The sequence below is a fragment of the Silurus meridionalis genome, chromosome 1 (assembly GCF_014805685.1).
Source record: "Silurus meridionalis isolate SWU-2019-XX chromosome 1, ASM1480568v1, whole genome shotgun sequence".
Classification (NCBI taxonomy): Eukaryota; Metazoa; Chordata; class Actinopteri; order Siluriformes; family Siluridae; genus Silurus; species Silurus meridionalis.
Genome location: NC_060884.1, coordinates 29,025,748 through 29,047,422, shown reverse-complemented (window position 1 = coordinate 29,047,422; position 21,675 = coordinate 29,025,748). Strand labels below are relative to the sequence as shown.

The following is a 21,675-nucleotide window of genomic DNA, read 5'->3' as shown; positions in this document are numbered from 1 at the left end:
ATTAAACCGGTCCGTGGTGCAAAAAAGGGTTGGGGACCGCTGTATTAGGCTCTGGATTACTGAACAGAAGGTTCAAGCCCCGGTATTGCTAAGCTGCCACTCTTGGTCCCGGAACAAGGCCCTTAACCCTCTTTGCTCCAGAAGTGCTGTATCATGTTTGATCCCAACTTCCAAAATCACTTGGATAAGCAAAGGATATATTGCACTGCGCTATATGTACATGTGACAAGTAAAAAGCACTTTTAATAATGATTATTATTATTCCAATGTTATAGTTCAGTATAATGTGCCTTTTACACTACATACATATGACATTACTGTCAGTTGCCTGAAACTCCTGGGATATTAAAATCTGGGAAATACAATTGCACCAAAACAGGTTATCATTTGTTTCCAATCCATTTGCTGTAACACTTCCATCCAAAAGTAGTGTGGTGTTTCAACTGGTTTTTACTTATTTAATGGTGATTCAAGTGGATTTACGTATATGGTCTTTTGGTAGTTACACTTATAGCAACTTACGTTTACCCTTAGAGCAAAAATAGTCGACTGTGCAGTTGAGGGTTACATCCCATGTTTTTTTTCCATTTGCACCTGTACGTTTCAGTACATATATAATGGAATTCTTGTGCGTTTCTCAGCGTTAGCTTCAGACACAATTTACACAAAATAGAATATACAAACTAACTTTCTAATTAATATTAGTGTGTACAGTGTATATATATATATATATATTTATTTGAAATATTCCTTCATTACATCAGATAGACATATTAATATATAAGTATATATGCCAGGACTTATTTAGTCAAGTGATAGTGCTTTTGAATAAAAATTACTTTTATTCCAGCAGCTCTGCTTTCATTTCCCAGTTTTTTTCAGAAACATGGTGGTGGGGTTTGTATGGAGTTTGTACACCCATTGCCAATTTCTGTTCAAATCCAAAAACTCAAATAACCAATCATTTTTTCCTGTCTTACTGTATTACTATTACAGTACATACACACTTTTTATGATGCTCGAGACCTTCCTATTATTAGCTTATTAGTTATTAGTTCTTGCAGTTTTACTGTCCTAGTATTTGGGATATCACCTCAAATTACTAATATTCCACCAATAACACTTCGTGACAAGTCTCTGTGTATGTGATATATATCCCGAGTCAATGTGATAATCTTTTTGATCAGAATTTTATAAGGTCATCTTTTAAAAATTCAGCACTGACGGCCAATGACGCTCTACAGTTTCAAGAGCCAAAGGGCAGTGCAGAGGCAGTGATAAGGTTAATAATGACTACACTGCTCTGAAATGACTGTCCAGGACATCTCCAGCAGGGAGGAAAGCAGCCCTCATATTGCCTTCGAATCAGAGGTGTACCTGAAACTGGCTGGAGATTGAATTTTAATGGAACGGTATAATATGCTGACTCATGCGCTTTGCTCACCAGTACTTCCAGCACTGACACCAAGCAGTCAGTCTTCTGACCCTGAATTATCCATGTAATCCTGCAGCTCATGGATTTATCAGATCAGCAATAGACATTGAATTTTTGTACACATTTAGATCAATAGGCAAATTAATATTTATATAGTAAGTGATTGTGTCTAGTGTATAAAGAGGGCAAAGTGTTTTGGGCTTTATGTTTTAGCAGTAGAGAGATACAGTATTACTTTTACTTTTGATTATAACTAATCAAAAATCCCACAACTTCATATTAGAAGTTTTCATTGATTTGTTCATTTTGTTGAAAGTTTATCTCAGATGGAATTTTTTAATTAACAGCAATGTGCTTTCAGCCAGGCAATGCATTACTGATATAACAACCCACACCATATTTGCGTACTAGCAAGCAAAGAAATTTGCACAGGTAAATATTTTCCTATATAATCTGCAAAGCATAGAGCAGCAACACTTCTAGGTGACAAACAGCATTTAATTAACCCCTACTACCCCCATATATAAATTCAACATATACTTCATCTGTAACCTGTGATATATATTGAGATTTTAAGAAGATGCTGAAGGAAATACTTTTACTTAAAAAAAAAAAAAAAACGCTTGGAAAAAAAAAATAGCCAATTATTTTGCTAATTGTCATACAACTACAGTGGTACCTTGACCTACGAGTTTAATTCGTTCCCATGGTCGAGCTCGTACAGTGAGGAAAATAAGTATTTGAACACCCTGCTATTTTGCAAGTTCTCCCACTTAGAAATCATGGAGGGGTCTGAAATTGTCATCGTAGGTGCATGTCCACTGTGAGAGACATAATCTAAAAAAAAAGTAAAAATCCAGAAATCACAATATATGATTTTTAACTATTTATTTGTATGATACAGCTGCAAATAAGTATTTGAACACCTGTCTATCAGCTAGAATTCTGACCCTCAATGACCTGTTAGTCTGCCTTTAAAATGTCCACCTCCACTACATTTATTATCCTAAATTAGATGCACCTGTTTGAGGTCATTAGCTGCATACAGACACCTGTCCACCCCATACAATCAGTAAGAATCCAACTACTAACATGGCCAAGACCAAAGAGCTGTCCAAAGACACTAGAGACAAAATTGTACACCTCCACAAGGCTGGAAAGGGCTACGGGGAAATTGCCAAGCAGCTGGAAAAAGGTCCACTGTTAGAGCAATCATTAGAAAATGGAAGAAGCTAAACATGACTGTCAATCTCCTCGGACTGGGGCTCCATGCAAGATCTCACCTCGTGGGGTCTCAATGATCCTAAGGAAGGTGAGAAATCAGCCCAGAACTACACGGGAGGAGCTGGTCAATGACCTGAAAAAAGATGGGACCACCGTTTCCAAGGTTACTGTTGGTAATACACTAAGACGTCATGGTTTAAAATCATGCATGGCACGGAAGGTTTCCCTGCTTAAACCAGCACATGTCCAGGCACGTCTTAAGTTTGCCAATGACCATTTGGATGATCCAGAGGAGTCATGGGAGAAAGTCATGTGGTCAGATGAGACCAAAATAGAACTTTTGGGTCATAATTCCACTAAACGTTTTTGGAGGAAGAAGAATGATGAGTACCATCCCAAGAACACCATCCCTACTGTGAAGCATGGGGGTGGTAGCATCATGCTTTGGGGTGTTTTTCTGCAAATGGGACAAGGCGACTGCACTGTATTAAGGAGAGGATGACCAGGGCCATGTATTTTGAGATTTTGGGGAACAACCTCCTTCCCTCAGTTAGAGCATTGAAGATGGGTCGAGGCTGGGTCTTCCAACATGACAATGACCCGAAGCATACAGCCAGGATAACCAAGGAGTGGCTCTGTAAAAAGCATATCAAGGTTCTGGCATGGCCTAGCCAGTCTCCAGACCTAAACCCAATAGAGAATCTTTGGAGGGAGCTCAGCGACAGGCCAGAAACCTGACTGATCTAGAGAAGATCTGTGTGAAGGAGTGGGCCAAAATCCCTCCTGCAGTGTGTGCAAACCTGGTGAAAAACTACAGGAAACGTTTGACCTCTGTAATTGCAAACAAAGGCTACGGTACCAAATATTAACATGCCACGTTCAAATACTTATTTGCAGCTGTATCATACAAATAAATAGTTTAAAAAAATCATACATTGTGATTTCTGGATTTTTTTTTAGATTTTGTCTCTCACAGTGGACATGCACCTATGATGACAATTTCAGACCCCTCCATGATTTCTAAGTGGGAGAACTTGCAAAATAGCAGGGTGTTCAAATACTTATTTTCTTCACTGTATCTCAATTTGTTTGCACATCAAATCAGTTTTCCATATTGAAAATACTTAAAATGGCATTAATCCATTCCAACCCTCAAAATGACACCCCGTTTTTATGTTTCATGTTATTAAATTAGGAAAATACATTTCTAAATTACAAATCTTGCATAGAAACATAATAGAAAGAGTATGTAAAGATATAATAAGGTTTTATAAAGTGTATTTACCTTGGAGATCAGACGACTTAAGCTAACTAAAACGCCAGTGGAGGTGGGGGCGGGGGGGTGGTAGAGGCGATAAGCGGAGGCGGAGGGAAAACTCGTTTTTTAATATCACTCCTGTACACTACGTATCCCTAAACTTTTATTTTTTTACTTTTTCTTCTTTGCTTATCTTAATTTTCGTCACAATCTTCGCTTTCTGGCTTCGCTTCGCCATCTAGCAGCGGCGTCTCGAGCTCGTACCTCAATTTTAAGTTTGCGTAACAAAGCAAAAAATCAACCAAGTGACCGCTCGTACCTCGGAAAACTCGTACATTAATGCACTCGTAGGTCAAGGTACCACTGTACAAGCAAATAAAAACTTGCTCACTTGCTTTTTCTTTCACAAATAACAATGATGTAACCCTTTATTCAATTTATAGCACTTTTAACAATATATATTCTCTCGAAGCAGTTTTGCAGAAATAAATACATTACAAATACAACTTTTGAATACATAAATATGTCCATATACCTTTATTTCTAGAAATGTATCACAAAGATGACGATATGAGGATGTACCCTTGAGAGGAAAAAGAAACCAATCATTATCTGTCTATCATTAAATGTCCATTCATTAGAGTTTATTTAATGTTGAGGTTACAAATTGTTTACTGTTAGCGACACTTGAGAACAAATTTGTTTATTCTATTCTAAATGTTTATTACTTTTAACTAAAATGGTGTCTCTAAAACTACATATATTACGAATGTACAATCTGCAATTATTTGGTGTTTGAAATGTATAGAAAATAAAATAATCATAATTATTATGCATTATACTGGTTTTGAAATGTACTTATGAGAGTAAGCCACTAATGAAAAGTGCTTTAAAAAAGATGGGGACATAAGAGGGTTTTTATTTAGGTGAACAGCAAAACTGCCAAGAGGGTTATTATAAAAGCTGTTAAATTTTTTAATGAGTCATTAGCTTACTTTAGTCTAGTTAAAAAAAAAAAAAAAAAAACCTCTTGTGAGGTGGACTGTCTCTCTCGCTTTTTTCTCATTAGTCCTTCGAACACTTGGATTTTTCCGTTTCAAATGTCCTACTTATAAAATACAATTACTTTAGACAAAATGGGCATGCTTAATTTTTACACCCATTGAGAAATCAGAAGTAAAAGGGATTATACAAAATTTCAATGGGTTCGATTCAGCCAGTAAGCCCTTGGCACTTTGGTTCTAATGCACTTCTTATTAATGGGAAGGTGTATTATCAAACTACCAAAGGAAAAGTCATCTCCCAAAAAAGGAAAGAATGCATTGACTGACTCCATATCAGTTAACATGCTGTGAAGAAATGACTACACCATCTGTCTGTGTCCGAAATCATATTGTAATGCTTAATTAAACATTGGTGTTGTTATACAGGCATATGATAAATAATTCAACACTGCTCATCAGTGAAATGATGACTGAGATGTTGAAGTTAATTAAATAAAATAAAAACTTATTTTAAGTTCGTTGAGCCAAGTTGAATCAAGACTTTGAGAGTAAAACACAAAAGGTTAAGGGACACATTTTGGTTTGTATTACACAAGTTTAAAGCATGACTGCTCTAGATCATACACATTTATAAAATACATTTAATGAACAGTGAAAAAACTGACTGGAACTACATTTTTTTATATTACTTTAAACACAATCAACCAAATATTCAAAATTGAGTATTTAAGGGACCTTGAACTCACTTCCTATAATTGCAGCTTTGATAATTAAATTTATATTTTCTTCTATGATTTTATTGCTTTAATTTTTCTTGGTTTTTTTGCTTGTCTTCATCAGTCTGCACTTCAAGACTTAAACAAAATATACTTTATCATAAAGCTATAATGAAGGAATTTCTGGTGACTCCCTAATGAGAATAGGTTCTCCTAGGTTTTCAAGGCGGGTTTCTTTCAAAGTTTTTCTTTTTCATATTAATAGTTTTTTCTTGCTAATGTCAAATGCAAAATTACACACATCGTTCACTTAAGTAGAAGTACAGATACTCCTGTTTTAAAGAACTTTGGTTAAAGTTAAAGTTCTGACTACATTTTTTTTACCTAAGTCAAAGTAAAGAAGTTTGGGCTCTGACATGTACTTAAGTAAAAAGTAGTCATTACTACTACCAGTTTTAGTGTCACGCTGGTAAGTGGACCTCACATCATATTAATATATTAATATTAAAGAATAAAACATGTTGTTACCTAATGAATGTATCCAGGCTGAACATCCACAACATAAAACCTTCTCTTAAAATGCGAGGTAAGTACACTTCAAGGCTCTTCTCTGTTCTGGCACCTAGGTGGTGGAATGAACTTCCCCTAGATGTCCGTACAGCAGAGTCCCTGATTATCTTCAAACGACGACTGAAAACTTACCTCTTCCTGAAATACCTAAATTAGCACTTTCCAAGTTTGTAGAATTCGAGTTATATTTATATTAAGTTTGTAATCTTGTGTACCAGTGTAGATTTATTCATTACTAGAGACTCAAAGCACTTTTTTACGTCGCTCTGGATAAGGGCGTCTGCTAAATGCCGCAAATGTAAATAAAACACAAGCAGAGAAACGATGATGATGATCAGGGGATCAGGAACGTCTCTGTTCTCAGTCATGTTTACATCTCTGGCCCACCATGTTAACCCCATACTTGTTGTTGTCTTCTACCTTGCTCATTGTTAGCTTCACAGGCTAGCCTACATCTGTGGTGCGTGATAGACAGGAAATGATACACAAGGTGGGCAATTAGAAGAAAAAATATTGATTATGTCACCAATAGATTAAAACTAAAGTAACAAGACTGTTTTTATTTTATTATAATGTAGAAAGTACAGATACTTTTGTAAAAATGTAATGAGTGAAAGTAAAAGGTTGTCTGAAAAATCAATAGTGAAGTAAAATATTGATACCAGAAAAACCTACTTAAGTACAGTAACAAAGTATTTGTACTTCAGTAAATTCCACCTCTGGTAGTGTATGATTCTACTTCTAGGTGTTAAAATATGAATTTCAAATTTATATTTTCAATCTATTTGTTTCTGTGAAGCTATTTTGTGACAATTGTTCTTGGATTGTAATTGTTATTAAAATCACTATACAAATAAAATTGTATTAAACTGAATTACTTCACTATTGGAAGTAAATATCCTCTTGTCTTTTACACTGAAGTGCACTTTAATTAGTGCACTTAATCTAGTGCACTTCACCTGGTGCACTTCAACTAGTGCACTTCATCTAGTGTACTTCACTGCCCCCAAACTCGAACTTTATAAAAATGCAAGTTCTTGCCTCCTGAGAATCCCCAAGGGCCTCGTGGGCCCCTGATGGGATAATTGACCCCTGGTGGTCAAAAATCCAAAAAGCATCGTACCGACGAGATGAGGACACGTTATTTATTTAGCATTAACTTGATGTTTCATGACATTTTCCTCAAGAAAAGTCCTGCAACGTGAACATGATGAGAGGACAGCAGTGCACAGCTCTGCAAGTGGTAATGGGAATGAGCTTGTTCCAGGGACATTTTGTGTGGGATATTATTAACTTTCTAAATAAAGGTACTTAAATTTCACTTTAATGATAAAAAAAACATGATAATGATGGCAAATTGCTGAATTTTAGGATAAATGATACATCATCAGTTGCCAGATCTCGGGGTGTTTTACATCAGGAGGCATTAAACCAAACATTCATTGATAATATCTTTAAACTGAATTATGTGTGTACTGTATAGTTGTCTACTAAACAATGACAAATTGTTGGCATGTTGTATAGAAGTAGTTCATAGACTGGATAGAAAAGTGTAATCCAGACAGTGGTAGTGTTACCCTTCAAAAGTAGTACATTTCAGATTAAAGAATTTACCCATAAAGGGCAATACACTGATTCAGGATGTAGTGTTGTTGCCACAGAGCTCCATAGTCCCTGTTTCAATCATGAGCTCAAGTTACTATGCATCACTGTCCTCTAGGTTTTTTGATATCACATCTAATGTGTCTTCATATTTCGTCTATTATTTCTGGCCTGGACTCCAGATCTCCTGCTCATTTATCCAGGAGAAAATAGTATTTAAAGATAAATAAATGTGCGATACTAACTTCACTGAGTGTAATATTACTGTTTGGTGATAAACCAAAAGACATAGAGCCTGCAGCATTTATTGAACAGATCTAAATTTATTATAACACCTAATGGAATTGTGGTTTTCGGAATCAATCCGTCTTTCATATTCACCAGGGGATTTGACAAAGAATTTTTTTTTTTTTTTTTTTATGTTCTCAATCAGATCAGACCTGAAGTATCTTGTGTGCTCTGAAGTATAGAGTTCTGAAGAGAGCCATAGTAAAGACTGAAATGATATGCAGAGTTATATTTATTTTAGTGACAAAATAATTATTGAATGTTTAATTAATTTCAAATGAAAGTAAGTTTAAAAATAGCAATATTGTATTTATTGTTTTATTTTAGCAGTTTGTAATGAATACAGTACATGAATGCGATATCTATGAAATAATTCAAACACACTTAATTTAAACACTGTTGTGTGACAGCAGTAGTTCATTTTGATCTTATTTCCCCAAAAGCAATGTTTTGATATGGTTATAAATATTGCACACCACAAATTTTTCAAATTTAAAGAGCTTTGGTGTGGTAGTTTATATTTTGCATGCAAAATCCCTACATGATCACATTGTTTCTAGTCCAAAATACTATTGTCAATGCTTTGTTTTTTTTATTGGGCTGAAAAATCAATGCTATGAAATATAATCCCATAAATCTGCACCCTAAATCTAAAAAAATGCGAGCATGACTAAAGCAATGACAAATAGTAAAATTGAAAATGACTCATGTACAGTAATAGAATCAAAATGGGCGTGTATTACTGATTTCATTATGATGGACACCTCAGACACACAGATGTGTCACTGTGGCATTTGCACAGCACAGATCAGTGTTACAGCAAATCATAAAGAAGAAAATCAGAAATTGGATGCCTGCATGCATGTCCATGGTTATGTTATGTTAAGTATGTCTGCCGCGTTCCACAGAATGTCAAGTGGTCCTTATATCGTATTAAAAAAAGGCTTACTCTGTCTAAAATGATGGCAGGAATGTGTGGGATTGTGGCAGTAGCAAATGATGCGTGTTTGAGGTATTGTTCAGATTCTTCGTTGGCACACACGGACCGCATGAGTACGAGGTTTGTACGACCTGGCTCTGCAGTCTGACTCAGTCTTGATGCACAGATGGGGGCTAGGGTCTAGAGAGAATTGTCATACCCACACTCACAAAGGGACAGTGCTGAATGCCAGCTGTGATATGAGACAATTATAGATCTGCAGGTAATGTTGATCTCGAGCAAACACAGCATGGATTCTTCGGGATCATGGCAAAAATCGGCACACTGCAAATATAGCGTCAGTCTTAAAATTGAGCTATTTCTGCATTACTCACATTTTAGACATTAAACATGTTAGTACATGCTATATTTTTTAGTACATGCAGTATACGTTTTTATATCTGATTTTGTCACATTAATGTGTATATATATAAATATATACATATTTTTTTATTAATTTATTAATCTTTGCAATCGCTTTATCCTGGTCGTCCAGTGTTGCGCTGAATCCTGGGAGCACAGGAATACACATTTAATGAAACAATCTATTGTAAGACACCATCCATACTTTGGTAACCAATCTTAATTTTTTTGTGTCGCAGTATGTAGTAAGTCAAGGCAAGTCAAAAAGCTTTTATTGTCATTTCAACCATATATAGCTGATGCATTACACAGCCAAATGAGACAATGTCCATCCAGGACCCTGATCCTACATAAAACCACAATGAGCTACAGAACAGAACACAGAGCTAAGGACTAACGCAAGTGGTCCTAGCCACATAAACTGCATCATGTGCAATTCAATGCAAACAGACCACACATGACAATTTAAGGACAAATACAGTAAAACCCCATTGTACGAGCAACCTATAGTACGAGCAAACAGAGATACGAGCAAACTCGCTCGCAAAATTTTACCCTATTTCACGAGCAAATTTTGAAGGCACGAGCAAACCCACGCTGTCAGTTCCCCGTTTTCAGCGGAGGGTCGCATCAGTCGCTTAGTTGATGACGTATCATTTGGTCGCTCTCGTTGTTCAGTGCAGCAAAAACATAACTTTTTTAGTTTTATATTTTTATTTCACTAGAAGAAGATCAGCTGGTTCAGCTGATTTATTTCTCTTGAAGAATTTCTCCCAATAAAATCAGTGATGGTGCTGTGAAAACGAAAGTAAATAGAATTACCATGGAGGTTATGAGCGTGGTACTTGTCTCACACTCGCAATCAACCACTACCACATGAGTAAGTGTTAAATTATCTTTACATTACGGTCATTTGCGGTGTATTTGTTTGTTAAAACAGGCTTTAAATACTTTATAAGTGCAGAAATAAGCGATCGCATGAGATCTCGGAACGGATTAAATCACTTTTACATTCATTCTTATAGGGAAAATCAGTTCGAACGTACGAGCAAATGGACCTACGAGCAATTTTCAAGAACGAATTATGCTCGTACAAAGGGGTTCCACTGTACACAAAAAGCTAAGTATATCCGCCGGTAAACCTACTGTATGTTATACAGTACAATGTGCAAAAGAGAACGGTATACCTGAGTGTACTTGTCAATACACACAAAATGTAAACACGAGGTCGTGCAAAACAGCAATAGCAGCAGTCAAATGGATGTGAAAAACAGCATGTAAACAGTTATGTAGTTATTATAAAATAATAATATAATATAGGTGGTGATGAAGACATGGATCTGTGAAATGAGTATTGAGTGTGTGTTTAAGTTTAGATTTGTAACAGTTCAGTAACACACAGTTGTGTTGTGAGGCCTGAATGCTATGGAACCTCTTTCCTGATGGTAGAGAGGTGACGCGTGTGTGTGAGGGGTGTGTGGGGTCGTCCACGATGCTGTTTGTTTTGCGGATGTAGTGTGTGTTGTAAATGTCTGTGATGTAGGGGAGAGGGACTCCAATGACCTTCTCAGCTGTCCTCACTATCCTCTGTAGGGTCTTGCGATCCGAGACGGTGCAGTGCCCAAACCCAAACCGAAACCATGTGAAGTTCTTCGCCAGAAGAACACCAACGAATTGGATGCTCTTGATGATCTCCGAGGAGGATCCATCGATGATCAGTGGAGAATGGCCACTCTGTGCTCTACAGTCAACAACCATCCCTTTAGTTTTGTCAATGTTCAGAGACAGCTTGTTGGCTCTTCACCAGGCTGTTAACTGTTGCAGCTCCTCTCTGTAAGCCGACTCGTCGTTCTTGCTGATGAGACCACCACGGTGGTGTCATCTGTGAACTTGATGATGTGGTTTGAGCTGTGCATTGCTACACAGTCATGAGTTAAACAGCAGTGGGCAGTGGTGGTGCTGGAGATGCTGTTCCCAATCCAGTAGGTAGTTTTGATCTTTCTCCTACACAGATGGTGCCTTTACGTGGTGAAGAATTAAGCGCACTTTGAGTTTTTGATAGTGTGCAGCAGTTCTATTTTACATTTAAGTTCTTCAAATCATTATATTTCTTTTTTTTTTTTTTTTGGTCTGCCTGGTCCAACCTGGCCCCCTACCTCTGGATGGAGTTCTCTTCAACTGGAGACCACTCTGTGCAGCTGAGAAACATTCCACATGAGCAGTCTGAAAATATAAAGTAACTGAACAATTCAAAAACTATAGGGATGGATTTGGACTATAAATAAAAGAAAATAGTCAACAGTGGCTTAGGACTGAACTGATATGAGCAGTTCTGCATTGAGACCATTCACTGAACAGTATACCTCAAAACCGATAAACTGAATTGAATAGATATTAGGTGTTATCCAGATGAGGATGGACTCCCTTTTGGATGTATTTTTTTTTCTTGCTACTGTTATGCTCATTAGGGATAGATTTATAGTACTATAAATTTAAAATAATACTTTGTAACATGTTTATCTTTGTAAAACTGCATGTCCATTGTTATAAGGTGCTAAAAAAAAACTGAATTGAAAATGCTATAAATTCGAAAAGGCCATTCTGTGAACTCTGAAGTTTCTTTTTCTTATATATTAGCTCATATTTCTGCACACTTAGTGGAGCAATGACGAATAGTTAAATGGCAACCAGTCAGAATGGGTGTGCATGACTGATCTAGGGGCAATAGGGGGAGTGGTAGCTCAGTGGTTAAGGTGCTGGGTTACTGATCGAAATGTCGGGGGGTTCAAGCCCCAGTATCGCCAAGATGCCACTATTGGGCCCTTGAGCAAGGCCCTTAACCCTCTGTGTTCCAGGGGCGCCGTTTTATGGCGACCCTGTGCTCTGACCGCAGTTTCTGAGCAAGCTGGGATATGTAAAGAACGAATTTCACTGTGCTGTAATGTATATGGGACAAAGGCTATTCTATTCTATTCTATTCTATTCTATTCTATTCTATTCTATTCTATGTAACTCCACCAGTTCCACCATAGGAGGTTGATGGGAGAAAAAAAGAAGAGAGATCTCAAGAAAAAGCCAAGGAAAACCATGGGACTATGCTGAAAAAAAAGAAGAGAATACTCCTATAGCCCTATCCCAGTTCCCTAGAGAACCTGGAGCTGTGGAGGAGTCAATACTTAGATCATTCTATTTTATTCACACGGTTGCTCTACACATGTGATCTACAAGTAGCACATGGATACTGTATATAGACGACTATGTGGCATTTTATGGGCAATGCAAAACCCAGCATTCCTGCAGAAAAAAGGATCTTTAGCTCGAAGTCATTATCATTCCTGCCTCGTCAACGCTCTTGCCGGTCTTCATGCGCCAGAAGCCCGTTACAGAGGACTACTTGTGCTTTAAACATGTGACTAAGCGTGAGAGGGGGCGACGAAAGACCTCGCACCCGCGTCTACTGGCGACTCAAATGCGTCTCTCTCTATCTCGCTCTCTCTCTCACACACACACACGGGTGCGCGCGCACACACACACACACACACACACACACACACACACAATCCCGGAGTGGTAGGGTCAGGAATTGAAGCGCTTTCTGCTGACTTTCCAACGGAATATCCAAGGCTGGAGTTTACGCACGAACCTCTGATTCTTCCATCCGTCTCCAAGCTTGGACCTTTTTTTTTTTTTTTCATAGGATATCTTTTATTTCATTTAATTTTTTTTTCCTTTAAGAAAGATTGGATCGTTTTCCCAGGAACATCCATCATGGAGAGCATCATGGATGCGGTTCCTTACCAAAGTTGGCCAGCGTGCGGGAGCGCGAGCGCGGACTGAAAAAAGCGCATTTGGTTTCGGCTCGGATGTGAACTCATTAGCGCGCGCGCGCGTCCTTCATCTCTCCAAGCGCGACGATCACGCAGTCCAGAAAGAGGGTCCCGTTAAAACCGGACATGGCTGATGAGCAAATATGGAGCACGGACGGGACGCGCGCAGTTTAACTTTGAATGGGGCTCTTAGTCGGGGTGAGTTTTGACAATCTTCCACCCCCAAAATCTTGTTAGTTCATGCATCAGTTTTTTTTTTTTTAATTATTATTGAATTTACTCTGTGATTTCATCCTGCCTGATGCTACTATTCACGACAATGCATAAGCTGCCCGAATAAAAATCCATGATCAAAAGAAAAAAAAAATCCACCTTATGATTGGAACCTTATAGTAAACCACATTTATAGTTTTTATTTATTTATTTCATTGAGTTTTAACACAGAATGCCAACCTGGTCTCGATCCAACATCTGGAAACGTGCATGCTTCAGCAGGTAACTGATCTCGATCCCAAGTGGTGTTACTGTGAACCTATCTAACGTGATCCAGAAACCATTAGTGAAGATCCCATGCCTTTATCTCATTTCAGTGTAGCCACTGCATGCATGAGTGCAAGCAGACATGATTATACTACTATTACACATCTTACCTGAGTATGTCTATATGATAAGATATGATGGTATAATATATGCTATATATATCAATGCTGTACATTTTTTTTAGTCTCACTCTATGACCCTCTGTTCCGGTCTTGATTCTCAATTCAGTTGCTTTTTTGGCATTACTGCATACAATACATTGCTTTTAAATCAATAGGGAAATAATGAAGATATTAACAATAAAGATACACCATGATGAATGAGTAGATGCAAAAGGAATAATTACAATGGGTTTATTAATTTTAACAAAAGTATAAAGCTAAAGTAAAAAGCTAGAAATGAAAGTCTATCTATCTATCTATCTATCTATCTATCTATCTATCTATCTATCTATCTATCTATCTATCTATCTATCTATCTATCTATCCCCTCTTGCTCTTACTCTCCTCTATTGCTAATTATTCCTTCTTTGCTGTTTCTATCTGTCTTACACTTAAATACACATACAATCTCTCTCTCTCTCTCTCTCTCTCTCTCTCTCTCTCTCTCACACACAATGGGTTTATTAATTTTAACAAAAGTATGATATTAGAAGCTAGAAATGAAAGTCTGTCTGTCTGTCTGTCTGCCTGCCTGCCTATCTATCTATCTATCTATCTATCTATCTATCTATCTATCTATCTATCTATCTATCTATCTATCTATCTATCTATCTATCTATCTATCCCCTCTTACTCTTACTCTCCTCTATTGCTAATTATTCCTTCTCTGCTGTTTCTATCTGTCTTACACTCAAATACACATACAATCTCTCTCTCTCTCTCTCTCTCTCTCTCTCTCACACACACACACACACACACACACACACACACACTTTGTTGATATTCCTCCAGACGTCCAAATATCCAACAGGGAAGAGATGACTTGTGTCAAGTGTTAGTGATGCATGAAGTACAAGCTTGAAACTTCCCAAACAGCACGTGTCCAGTGACCGATTTATTTAAATATACTCTTTTAAGTCACAGTGAGTGGTGCGGCAGATTGCTAGCTTAGAAAACTCATATGAATAAAGTGCCCGAAATAAGCCTAGAAAGAAATTAAGCTTTATAACAGAGTGCACACGGAATAACAATAATAATAAAGCCAATAACAAAAACTAGAGACTCGGGCAGAACCAGTGTTCTGTAGATAAATTGTCTAGATGTGTGAATAAAAATAGTTTAATTGGATGAGAATTCCTGCTGACGGTATAACCTAACATATAATAATATATCATATTCATGAAAAAAGGGATGAAGAGCGGAATCATCAATCACACGCTGGGTATTTATTGGCAGCTCCGTCGAAGGGTGTGTAATAAAGGGATTTGGCGAGATATTGTGCAGTACATCAACTTGGGTTGTCACAGATGGAGCAAAGGCATTGCAGCATACTGTGTGTGATTTTTCTAGCTGATGGTAAGAGCATGGCAGCCAATGCCCGGTGAGGATTTTAGCTAAGTGCTGTTATGTTCCTGTTTATTACACACAGTAGGCTCACTCTTTAACTTTCCTCTGATTCCCTCTCAAAGCGTGCACAATTCAAGGCTTAGGTTGCGCTCACTTTTTATTTGTATTTTTTTTTATTGAGATTTTGTTAAAAGCAATAAAAGATGGCATTAAGCAACTGTTTTTTTGGCCTGCGCTGAATAACAAGCGAATGAAATACATCAATAACATCAGAAAGAAAATCAATTGTAGAGCACTGTACAGGACCGTTTTATCAGATCTTGGCAGAGGCTCTTAGGGAAGAGCTGGCGTATTTGTAACCTTATTTTTTGTTATCTGTTTGAGTTGTACTAAAAAAAATCTATATTATACAGATTATAACATACATGCATACATATATTTGTTTCTTATGTTAAACTGAAAGCCTACACATATTATCAGTGAGTTGTATATTTGCACTAATCCGAGTGTTACGACGATTTAACATCACATAAGTAAGACACTAACAAAATTCTAAAGATTTACAGTGATATGAGGGAAATCCAATGTTTAAAGCATTGTATATTCATTATTGCTGTGTATATTGTACACCATAGAGAGTAGCTCTGGGAAATATTGTGTATCTCTTATTGAAACGTGTGCGTAGAACAATAACCCGATTATTGCTGTGATAAACAGTTGAAAGGCAATAAGGGCTGTTACAATGCCGAGACTGTAGTTTGCTAAAAAAAAAAAGTAGTAGCACTGAGCTACAAAAGCCATGCACCATCATTATTAACATGCGTTTCAAGCTATTAAAAATATGGCGCTCAAAGTTTTCTGTTGTTATATCACAGTAACCACTGAAAAGTCATAGTCGCCACATCGCAAACACTAAGAAATTATATTTGAAGAATAATAATAATAATAATAATACTTATTTTTTCCACAGTATATCTTCAGAGTGGGAGAATCCCACCGGACACATTAATGAAGTAATGCAGAATATGCATTAACAGAAAACAAACGTTTTCCGAATCAATGTTGTATTTTGCATGTTCTGACTGCAAGATCTATATATATTTTATAGTTCACCGTTCTGTGTGCAGAAAAAGCCACCAGCCCAACTGCAGTGAAAGTCTGGATAATTCATATTCCTTATTGTGGGCACATGTAACAGTGTCTGTGCGCAGCAGAGATAATAGTCTCAACAGGATCTCTGCTATCTCCTTCTTTTGCTTTTAAGAGGTACAAAATATGTGCACGCCATACAGCATACACAAACACAAATGCTAGCTAACATGGCCCACTTTTCCTCAAGGGCTCATTTAGCCCATTCAGATAGTTGTAGTCAGAGATCAGAAGCCATAAGAGCTGGACAAATGCCCTTCTTAGCCAAGTGAATGTGTCACCCGGTGCCTTGCTGAAGCCCTTTACTTCAAATGGTTATCTACAGGTAAAGTGTCTCTCTAACAAGCCCTCAGATTAATGAATGACTCGTGCGTGAAGGCTCCACTGCGGCTATTGTAAGACATCACAAATCCCAGGGTGAGCGAGTGATTGGCTGAACACGAAGCAGGCAGTCAGGCCTGAGCAGAAGAGAGGCTTTGTGCTGAGCAGCCATAGCCCATTATTTTATGATAATGAGCAAAACTGGCAGATCACTGAATTTGTCCTGACTCTGGGCTTTATGCGAGACATATGAGACCAAAGAAGGGCTTAGGAAGATTGGCTTGCTGATTAGAGCTTTAAAACAATGACTTCCAGGAGCTGTAATGAAGAATGCCCCTAGACTGCAGGTTTTCATGAATGTATCAAAGAAATAGTCTGAATAAAATGGTAATGATGGTTAACACTTTCATGCATAAAATATTATCGTTTAAAAATCCAGATTTTTTGATGATTTTTTAATCAACTAGCAGAACTCCCAATGGGGGGAATGGTGTCTCCAGAATGCCAGTGGAATAAAAATAGGAAGGTAATAGGACATCTGTGTAATATCTCAGACAAAAACAAGTATAGTCCATTTTTCTAGTGATTTCTATGCCTAAAATACTTTTAAAGTATAACTTTACCAGTTATAGAACTAAATCTATTTCATTCTTTTGACCTTACTGTGACCTTGCTTCCGTTTGAATCAAATCCAAAATCTAATCAGTTTTTCTTCATCTTACAATAAAAAATCAATAAAAATGTTGGGTGGATGAAGAAATAGACTGACAAATCCAGGGACAATAAATAAGAAAAAAACAAAACAAAGCAGACTGCCTCCACCAGTAGGTGGGGACATTAATGAAAAAAGGATTGCAAATAGTAATTAATTGTAACATTAAACTCTAACTGTGTAAAAAGACTTATGTTTCAAGTTAATCATCAATAATTATACTTTATATTTCTATACACATTTACATTTGCGGCATTTAACAGACGCCCTTATCCAGAGCGATGTACAAAAGTGCTTTGAGTCTCTAGCAATGAATAAATCTACACTGGTACGCAAGATTACAAACTTAATAGAAATATAACTCTTGAATTCTACAAACTTGGAAAGTGCTTATTTAAGTGTTTCAGGAAGAGGTAGGTCTTCAACCGTCGCTTGAAGATAGTCAGGGACTCTGCTGTACGGACATCTAGGGGAAGTTCATTCCACCACCTCGGTGCCAGAACAGAGAAGAGCCTTGAGATGTACTTACCTCTCATTCTGAGAGAAGGTGGTACCAGTCAAGCAGTGCTAGAGGATCTCAGACTGCGTAGTGCGGTTCGAGATGTGATAAGGTCTCTGAGGTAAGATGGCGCTGGTCCATTTTTGGCCTTGTAGGCAAGCATCAGTGTTTTGAATCTGATACCTGCAGCTACTGGAAGCCAGTGAAGGGAGCGCAGCAGTGGGGTGGTGTGGGAGAACTTGGGCAGAGTCGTGCAGCTGCGTTTTGAATCATTTGCAGTGGACGAATAGCGTTCAGAGGAAGACCTAGCAGCAGAGAGTTGCAGTAGTCGAGTCTTAAAATGACACGAGACTGAACAAGCACCTGGGCAGCCTGTGTGGACAGAAATGGTCGATTCTTTCGGATGTTGTAGAGAAGAAATCGACAGGAGCGAGCTACATTAGCGACAGTTCATTGTCCACAGTTACCCCAAGGTTACGAGCAGTGGCTGAAGGGAAGAGCAGAGAGTCATGAAGAGTTAATATATACACAATATGGACAAAAGTACTGGGTTACCTCACTTTTTTTAGCCATAATTGGGTCTTTCACAAATGTTGGAGGTACACAATTGTATTAGGTGCCTTTGAATGTGGTAGCATTCAGTTTTCCTTTTACTTGAATTAGTAGACCAAAACCATGGTTTCAGCATGGCAATGTGCACAAAGTGAGCTCCATGAAGATATGGTTTACATGGGTTGGAGTGGAAGATCTAGAATGGCCTGCTCTGAAGCTCTGGCCTCAACCCTGCTGAACACTTTTGCGATGAATTGAAACGCTGCACCCCAGACCTCCTCACCATACATCAGTAGCTGACTTTATTAATGCCCTGGCAAATCTCCACAACCAGACCTCAAAACAAATGGAAAATCTTCCCAGATAATGAGGTTAATTTTAACAGGAAATGGGACTAAGTGTGGAATAGGATGTTCAGAAAGCACATACCAATCTTATGGTCTGGTGTCCACAAACTTTTGTCCATAATGTGTATTTTTTATTCAATTTCTTTGTATAAACCTTAGACAGATGTGTCACTATCAGCAATGTTGGACTGGGAATTGCAGCAACACTAATGGAGCAATAAAAATCAGGATAATGGTGCACATAACATTAGAGTGATCTGAGGTGATTTATATCCAATACACTATAATTCTTAAAGTCTTCAAATAAATGCACAGCCTTCATGAAAAAAGGCTGAAAGTATGTAGCAGATTTGCTATTGGAAAAAAGTCACAAATATGGTGGAAAACAACAATAATTTTTCTTTGTGTCTAATTCAAAATGCATTTTAGGTCTAAAAGCAGTTGCTTAACCTGTAAAAGCTTAGGGGTGATTCAGAGGACGTCTATGTCAATAAAAATGATCACAAACAACCCTAAATGGCTGGCCACCATTTAATGGCACTATTGAGTTAATGTGTTTGAAATATTTCATACCAACAAGCTTTTAAACGGTATTGTCTAAATTGCTGGAGGATCACAGTTATTGTGAAGTCGCTGAGAAAAGCAGCCGCTTCATTTATAAGACAAGTAATTGAGTACCAATAGAGAGCAATGCTTTGACATCACTCTGCTATTTGCCCATATTTAACCATTTATACATCTCTCCAGATGGCACATCGTCCACAAGTGATTTGTTTTAGATGTAAACAAATTGCCAAGACATGGCAACGTGGCCACAGTTAACTAGGGCTATAAGAAAATCCATACGCAATTTAAATGCAATGTAAAATCCCTGAATATCCATTTATTCTTTAAAGAAAATGTAGCATGCATATACAGTCACTGAAAAAGAAAGTACACACTCTTTTGATTGGAAATAATGATTTTGTACCAAATGACAATTGTGTGGTCAAAGTACTTCAAATGACAAAAAAAATAATAATAAAAAAAATATCAATGTCGTAATGTTTTCACCAAAACGGGTGGGATATATACTGTTTATATATTTGCTAAAGTTTTAAATAGAATTAAAGTCAGATTTTTCCTTTTTTTTAGCCATGTCAATTTGCTGGTGTACTTGTGATTATTGTTCTGCCGAATGACCCGGTTTTGTCTAGCTTAAGGTTCTGGACAGATGGCCTCACATTTGTCTTAAGAATATTGTGGTATATAGTGTTCCAGTTGTTAGTTGTTTCAATGACTGCAAATGGCCCAGGCCCTGTGGCTGAAAATAAGCATGCATAGATAGATGCATGCATGCATAGATAGATAGATAGATAGATAGATAGATAGATAGATAGATAGATAGATAGATAGATAGATAGATAGATAGATAGATAGATAGATAGATAGATAGATAGATAGATAGATAGATAGATAGATAGATAGATCTTTCCAAGTCACAACAAGAAACCCATCCTTTTTCTTTTTTTTTTTCTTTTTCTGATTGTATTGTCCTGACTATAAATGTTTAAAGTGCTTACAGAGACCTGTAGATCACATGATGTAGCTCTTTGGATTTTCCTTTGTATCTCTTAGTATTAAATGGTCTGACCTTGGACTCAATCTGCAGAGACTCGCACACTTGGGCAAAATGGCCACTGTTTTGAAGGGTCTTCATTTATAAACTGTCCTTTTCACTGTAGAGTTGTGGATTTCCAACTGTTTGGAGATGTCCTTAAGACTTTTCCTAAATTACGAGCTGCAACAGTTACGTCTTGGTCCCATAACTGATGCCCTTATTTTGGAATGATGTAGACACAGATGTGAGTGCTCCAGAAAGACAAACTGCAGTGTAATCACAGTTATTGATGAATAACTAATCTTGTGCATTTTACAGAATAGACCTACCTGCTAATTATTCTCTTCAATGCTTGTGGAAGTATTAGGAATCCGAAAGGGTGTCATTAATTTTTTTTTTTAAGATTGATTTACTTTATTTGGGAAAAAAATAAAGTTTCGATTGTGTGTTACATGAGTTTATTTGTTTGTTTATATTAAATAGTTAAAACCACACAATTGTTCTTTGCCCCGATACATATAAACATAGAACTAAAGGAGTACTTTCTTTCCCCTATATAACTGTACACTGTGAGGCTGAATATTTTTTCAAGTCAAGTCAAGAGGCTTTTATTGTCATTTCTACTATACACATTGGTACACAGTACACAGTATAAACGAGACAACGTTCCTCCGGAACCCTGGTGCTACACTAAACAACAACAAACAAAACAACATAGAGCTACAACACAAGCTACATAAAGTGCAAAAAAGTTTTGCATGTGATCATGTGAGCATGTCAATTTTCATTTTTAATTATTTCTGTTAATTTATTACCCCCAAAGGGTTTTTCTCAATTCTGTGTTAACTATGAGAGTGTGTATTCAGCGTACGTCTTCTGGGCAGATGGCCTGACATTTGTCTTAAGAATATTCTGGTATGAAGTGTTCCGGTTGTCTCAATGACAATGAAGTCCTGTGGCTAAAAAACAAGCTCAAATCATACCGCCTCTAACACCATGCTTGACAGTTGGTGTGAGGTGTTTGTGGTGATATGCTGTGTTTGGTTTTCATCAAACATGACACTGTTCATGATGACAAATCATCTTAATGTGGATATTATCTGACCAAAACTTTACACCAGAACTTTTATGGGTTATTCATAAAAGTATGATTTGTGATTTAAGAGCTTGGTTTACCAGTT

General features: G+C 37.3%; 1 protein-coding gene across 1 annotated transcript in view; it reads left to right on the top strand.

Moving 5' to 3' along the window:
* The first annotated feature begins 12,836 nt into the window (after window positions 1-12,836).
* Window positions 12,837-21,675, top strand: part of brinp3a.2 (bone morphogenetic protein/retinoic acid inducible neural-specific 3a, tandem duplicate 2) — a 76,103-nt gene continuing 67,264 nt past the window's right edge. Inside the window, exon 1 of the mRNA XM_046859503.1 lies at window positions 12,837-13,464. The gene's annotated coding sequence lies outside the window, so the exon portion shown is untranslated. The remainder of the gene's footprint in view (window positions 13,465-21,675) is intronic.